Consider the following 5,000-nt stretch of genomic DNA (forward strand, 5'->3'; position numbering starts at 1 on the left):
CAAGGTAGTCTCTCTCTCTCTCTCTCTCTCTCTCGTTTCAAAATGAAAACAGCTTCCAGCCCCTTTCATGAAGGACTACTTGTGCATATTGCAAGATGTCAGTTTCTAAGTGAATGAGCAAAAGAGTATACAGCACCTGGTATTCCCAGGCGGTCTCCCATCCAAGTACTAACCAGGCCCGACCCTGCTTAGCTTCCGAGATCAGACGAGATCGGGCGTTGCCAGGCTGGTATGGCCGTACGAAATAAGTTGACAACCATAGGCTACTTATCCATATACAGATTTAGCAATTGACAATGCAAGGTAGTCTCTCTCTCTCTCTCTCTCTCGTGTCAAAATGAAAACAGCTTCCAGCCCCTTTCATGAAGGACTACTTGTGCATATTGCAAGATGTCAGTTTCTAAGTGAATGAGCAAAAGAGCATACAGCACCTGGTATTCCCAGGCGGTCTCCCATCCAAGTACTAACCAGGCCCGACCCTGCTTAGCTTCCGAGATCAGACGAGATCGGGCGTTGCCAGGCTGGTATGGCCGTACAAAATAAGTTGACAACCATAGGCTACTTATCCATATACAGATTTAGCAATTGACAATGCAAGGTAGTCTCTCTCTCTCTCTCTCTCTCGTGTCAAAATGAAAACAGCTTCCAGCCCCTTTCATGAAGGACTACTTGTGCATATTGCAAGATGTCAGTTTCTAAGTGAATGAGCAAAAGAGCATACAGCACCTGGTATTCCCAGGCGGTCTCCCATCCAAGTACTAACCAGGCCCGACCCTGCTTAGCTTCCGAGATCAGACGAGATCGGGCGTTGCCAGGCTGGTATGGCCGTACGAAATAAGTTGACAACCATAGGCTACTTATCCATATACAGATTTAGCAATTGACAATGCAAGGTGGTCTCTCTCTCTCTCTCTCTCTCTCTCTCGTGTCAAAATGAAAACAGCTTCCAGCCCCTTTCATGAAGGACTACTTGTGCATATTGCAAGATTTCAGTTTCTAAGTGAATGAGCAAAAGAGCATACAGCACCTGGTATTCCCAGGCGGTCTCCCATCCAAGTACTAACCAGGCCCGACCCTGCTTAGCTTCCGAGATCAGACGAGATCAGGCGTTGCCAGGCTGGTATGGCCGTACGAAATAAGTTGACAACCATAGGCTACTTATCTATATACAGATTTAGCAATTGACAATGCAAGGTAGTCTCTCTCTCTCTCTCTCTCTCGTGTCAAAATGAAAACAGCTTCCAGCCCCTTTCATGAAGGACTACTTGTGCATATTGCAAGATGTCAGTTTCTAAGTGAATGAGCAAAAGAGCATACAGCACCTGGTATTCCCAGGCGGTCTCCCATCCAAGTACTAACCAGGCCCGACCCTGCTTAGCTTCCGAGATCAGACGAGATCGGGCGTTGCCAGGCTGGTATGGCCGTACGAAATAAGTTGACAACCATAGGCTACTTATCCATATACAGATTTAGCAATTTACAATGCAAGGCGGTCTCTCTCTCTCTCTCTCGTGTCAAAATGAAAACAGCTTCCAGCCCCTTTCATGAAGGACTAATTGTGCATATTGCAAGATTTCAGTTTCTAAGTGAATGAGCAAAAGAGCATACAGCACCTGGTATTCCCAGGCGGTCTCCCATCCAAGTACTAACCAGGCCCGACCCTGCTTAGCTTCCGAGATCAGACGAGATTGGGCGTTGCCAGGCTGGTATGGCCGTACGAAATAAGTTGACAACCATAGGCTACTTATCCATATACAGATTTAGCAATTGACAATGCAAGGTAGTCTCTCTCTCTCTCTCTCTCTCGTGTCAAAATGAAAACAGCTTCCAGCCCCTTTCATGAAGGACTACTTGTGCATATTGCAAGATGTCAGTTTCTAAGTGAATGAGCAAAAGAGCATACAGCACCTGGTATTCCCAGGCGGTCTCCCATCCAAGTACTAACCAGGCCCGACCCTGCTTAGCTTCCGAGATCAGACGTTGCCAGGCTGGTATGGCCGTACGAAATAAGTTGACAACCATAGGCTACTTATCCATATACAGATTTAGCAATTGACAATGCAAGGTGGTCTCTCTCTCTCTCTCTCTCGTGTCAAAATGAAAACAGCTTCCAGCCCCTTTCATGAAGGACTACTTGTGCATATTGCAAGATTTCAGTTTCTAAGTGAATGAGCAAAAGAGCATACAGCACCTGGTATTCCCAGGCGGTCTCCCATCCAAGTACTAACCAGGCCCGACCCTGCTTAGCTTCCGAGATCAGACGAGATCGGGCGTTGCCAGGCTGGTATGGTCGTACGAAATAAGTTGACAACCATAGGCTACTTATCCATATACAGATTTAGCAATTGACAATGCAAGGTAGTCTCTCTCTCTCTCTCTCTCTCTCTCGTTTCAAAATGAAAACAGCTTCCAGCCCCTTTCATGAAGGACTACTTGTGCATATTGCAAGATGTCAGTTTCTAAGTGAATGAGCAAAAGAGTATACAGCACCTGGTATTCCCAGGCGGTCTCCCATCCAAGTACTAACCAGGCCCGACCCTGCTTAGCTTCCGAGATCAGACGAGATCGGGCGTTGCCAGGCTGGTATGGCCGTACGAAATAAGTTGACAACCATAGGCTACTTATCCATATACAGATTTAGCAATTGACAATGCAAGGTAGTCTCTCTCTCTCTCTCTCTCGTGTCAAAATGAAAACAGCTTCCAGCCCCTTTCATGAAGGACTACTTGTGCATATTGCAAGATGTCAGTTTCTAAGTGAATGAGCAAAAGAGCATACAGCACCTGGTATTCCCAGGCGGTCTCCCATCCAAGTACTAACCAGGCCCGACCCTGCTTAGCTTCCGAGATCAGACGAGATCGGGCGTTGCCAGGCTGGTATGGCCGTACAAAATAAGTTGACAACCATAGGCTACTTATCCATATACAGATTTAGCAATTGACAATGCAAGGTAGTCTCTCTCTCTCTCTCTCTCTCGTGTCAAAATGAAAACAGCTTCCAGCCCCTTTCATGAAGGACTACTTGTGCATATTGCAAGATGTCAGTTTCTAAGTGAATGAGCAAAAGAGCATACAGCACCTGGTATTCCCAGGCGGTCTCCCATCCAAGTACTAACCAGGCCCGACCCTGCTTAGCTTCCGAGATCAGACGAGATCGGGCGTTGCCAGGCTGGTATGGCCGTACGAAATAAGTTGACAACCATAGGCTACTTATCCATATACAGATTTAGCAATTGACAATGCAAGGTGGTCTCTCTCTCTCTCTCTCTCTCTCTCTCGTGTCAAAATGAAAACAGCTTCCAGCCCCTTTCATGAAGGACTACTTGTGCATATTGCAAGATTTCAGTTTCTAAGTGAATGAGCAAAAGAGCATACAGCACCTGGTATTCCCAGGCGGTCTCCCATCCAAGTACTAACCAGGCCCGACCCTGCTTAGCTTCCGAGATCAGACGAGATCAGGCGTTGCCAGGCTGGTATGGCCGTACGAAATAAGTTGACAACCATAGGCTACTTATCCATATACAGATTTAGCAATTGACAATGCAAGGTAGTCTCTCTCTCTCTCTCTCTCTCTCTCTCTCGTGTCAAAATGAAAACAGCTTCCAGCCCCTTTCATGAAGGACTACTTGTGCATATTGCAAGATGTCAGTTTCTAAGTGAATGAGCAAAAGAGCATACAGCACCTGGTATTCCCAGGCGGTCTCCCATCCAAGTACTAACCAGGCCCGACCCTGCTTAGCTTCCGAGATCAGACGTGATCGGGCGTTGCCAGGCTGGTATGGCCGTACGAAATAAGTTGACAACCATAGGCTACTTATCCATATACAGATTTAGCAATTCACAATGCAAGGTGGTCTCTCTCTCTCTCTCTCTCTCTCTCTCTCTCGTGTCAAAATGAAAACAGTTTCCAGCCCCTTTCATGAAGGACTACTTGTGCATATTGCAAGATGTCAGTTTCTAAGTGAATGAGCAAAAGAGCATACAGCACCTGGTATTCCCAGGCGGTCTCCCATCCAAGTACTAACCAGGCCCGACCCTGCTTAGCTTCCGAGATCAGACGAGATCGGGCGTTGCCAGGCTGGTATGGCCGTACGAAATAAGTTGACAACCATAGGCTACTTATCCATATACAGATTTAGCAATTGACAATGCAAGGTAGTCTCTCTCTCTCTCTCTCTCTCGTGTCAAAATGAAAACAGCTTCCAGCCCCTTTCATGAAGGACTACTTGTGCATATTGCAAGATGTCAGTTTCTAAGTGAATGAGCAAAAGAGCATACAGCACCTGGTATTCCCAGGCGGTCTCCCATCCAAGTACTAACCAGGCCCGACCCTGCTTAGCTTCCGAGATCAGACGAGATCGGGCGTTGCCAGGCTGGTATGGCCGTACAAAATAAGTTGACAACCATAGGCTACTTATCCATATACAGATTTAGCAATTGACAATGCAAGGTAGTCTCTCTCTCTCTCTCTCTCTCGTGTCAAAATGAAAACAGCTTCCAGCCCCTTTCATGAAGGACTACTTGTGCATATTGCAAGATGTCAGTTTCTAAGTGAATGAGCAAAAGAGCATACAGCACCTGGTATTCCCAGGCGGTCTCCCATCCAAGTACTAACCAGGCCCGACCCTGCTTAGCTTCCGAGATCAGACGAGATCGGGCGTTGCCAGGCTGGTATGGCCGTACGAAATAAGTTGACAACCATAGGCTACTTATCCATATACAGATTTAGCAATTGACAATGCAAGGTGGTCTCTCTCTCTCTCTCTCTCTCTCTCTCTCTCGTGTCAAAATGAAAACAGCTTCCAGCCCCTTTCATGAAGGACTACTTGTGCATATTGCAAGATTTCAGTTTCTAAGTGAATGAGCAAAAGAGCATACAGCACCTGGTATTCCCAGGCGGTCTCCCATCCAAGTACTAACCAGGCCCGACCCTGCTTAGCTTCCGAGATCAGACGAGATCAGGCGTTGCCAGGCTGGTATGGCCGTACGAAATAAGTTGAC

The 5,000-nt window shown here is 46.9% G+C and overlaps 15 non-coding genes and 2 pseudogenes across 15 annotated transcripts; all 17 read right to left on the minus strand.

Moving 5' to 3' along the window:
* Positions 1-124: 124 nt before the first annotated feature.
* Positions 125-243, minus strand: LOC146289970 (5S ribosomal RNA). Its single transcript, XR_014757769.1, has one exon. It is a non-coding gene; the product is annotated as a 5S ribosomal RNA (ribosomal RNA).
* A 176-nt stretch (positions 244-419) lies between these two features.
* On the minus strand, positions 420-538 carry LOC146289971 (5S ribosomal RNA). Its single transcript, XR_014757115.1, has one exon. It is a non-coding gene; the product is annotated as a 5S ribosomal RNA (ribosomal RNA).
* Positions 539-714: 176 nt separating this feature from the next.
* On the minus strand, positions 715-833 carry LOC146289972 (5S ribosomal RNA). Its single transcript, XR_014755485.1, has one exon. It is a non-coding gene; the product is annotated as a 5S ribosomal RNA (ribosomal RNA).
* Positions 834-1,015: 182 nt separating this feature from the next.
* On the minus strand, positions 1,016-1,134 carry LOC146289973 (5S ribosomal RNA). Its single transcript, XR_014757344.1, has one exon. It is a non-coding gene; the product is annotated as a 5S ribosomal RNA (ribosomal RNA).
* Positions 1,135-1,310: 176 nt separating this feature from the next.
* On the minus strand, positions 1,311-1,429 carry LOC146289974 (5S ribosomal RNA). The gene has a single exon (XR_014755486.1). It is a non-coding gene; the product is annotated as a 5S ribosomal RNA (ribosomal RNA).
* A 172-nt stretch (positions 1,430-1,601) lies between these two features.
* LOC146289975 (5S ribosomal RNA) lies at positions 1,602-1,720 on the minus strand (annotated as a pseudogene).
* Positions 1,721-1,896: 176 nt separating this feature from the next.
* Positions 1,897-2,005, minus strand: LOC146289976 (5S ribosomal RNA; annotated as a pseudogene).
* Positions 2,006-2,179: 174 nt separating this feature from the next.
* LOC146289977 (5S ribosomal RNA) lies at positions 2,180-2,298 on the minus strand. Its single transcript, XR_014757984.1, has one exon. It is a non-coding gene; the product is annotated as a 5S ribosomal RNA (ribosomal RNA).
* A 180-nt stretch (positions 2,299-2,478) lies between these two features.
* Positions 2,479-2,597, minus strand: LOC146289978 (5S ribosomal RNA). The gene has a single exon (XR_014757770.1). It is a non-coding gene; the product is annotated as a 5S ribosomal RNA (ribosomal RNA).
* Positions 2,598-2,771: 174 nt separating this feature from the next.
* Positions 2,772-2,890, minus strand: LOC146289979 (5S ribosomal RNA). The gene has a single exon (XR_014757116.1). It is a non-coding gene; the product is annotated as a 5S ribosomal RNA (ribosomal RNA).
* Positions 2,891-3,066: 176 nt separating this feature from the next.
* LOC146289980 (5S ribosomal RNA) lies at positions 3,067-3,185 on the minus strand. The gene has a single exon (XR_014755487.1). It is a non-coding gene; the product is annotated as a 5S ribosomal RNA (ribosomal RNA).
* Positions 3,186-3,367: 182 nt separating this feature from the next.
* LOC146289981 (5S ribosomal RNA) lies at positions 3,368-3,486 on the minus strand. Its single transcript, XR_014757345.1, has one exon. It is a non-coding gene; the product is annotated as a 5S ribosomal RNA (ribosomal RNA).
* Positions 3,487-3,670: 184 nt separating this feature from the next.
* Positions 3,671-3,789, minus strand: LOC146289982 (5S ribosomal RNA). The gene has a single exon (XR_014756854.1). It is a non-coding gene; the product is annotated as a 5S ribosomal RNA (ribosomal RNA).
* Positions 3,790-3,975: 186 nt separating this feature from the next.
* LOC146289983 (5S ribosomal RNA) lies at positions 3,976-4,094 on the minus strand. The gene has a single exon (XR_014755489.1). It is a non-coding gene; the product is annotated as a 5S ribosomal RNA (ribosomal RNA).
* A 176-nt stretch (positions 4,095-4,270) lies between these two features.
* LOC146289984 (5S ribosomal RNA) lies at positions 4,271-4,389 on the minus strand. Its single transcript, XR_014757117.1, has one exon. It is a non-coding gene; the product is annotated as a 5S ribosomal RNA (ribosomal RNA).
* A 176-nt stretch (positions 4,390-4,565) lies between these two features.
* On the minus strand, positions 4,566-4,684 carry LOC146289985 (5S ribosomal RNA). Its single transcript, XR_014755490.1, has one exon. It is a non-coding gene; the product is annotated as a 5S ribosomal RNA (ribosomal RNA).
* A 186-nt stretch (positions 4,685-4,870) lies between these two features.
* LOC146289986 (5S ribosomal RNA) lies at positions 4,871-4,989 on the minus strand. The gene has a single exon (XR_014757346.1). It is a non-coding gene; the product is annotated as a 5S ribosomal RNA (ribosomal RNA).
* Between the last annotated feature and the right edge of the window lie 11 nt (positions 4,990-5,000).

Source organism: Hypomesus nipponensis, chromosome 5 (genome assembly GCF_054491055.1).
Source record: "Hypomesus nipponensis isolate SF chromosome 5, ASM5449105v1, whole genome shotgun sequence".
In the NCBI taxonomy this organism is placed as follows: domain Eukaryota; kingdom Metazoa; phylum Chordata; class Actinopteri; order Osmeriformes; family Osmeridae; genus Hypomesus; species Hypomesus nipponensis.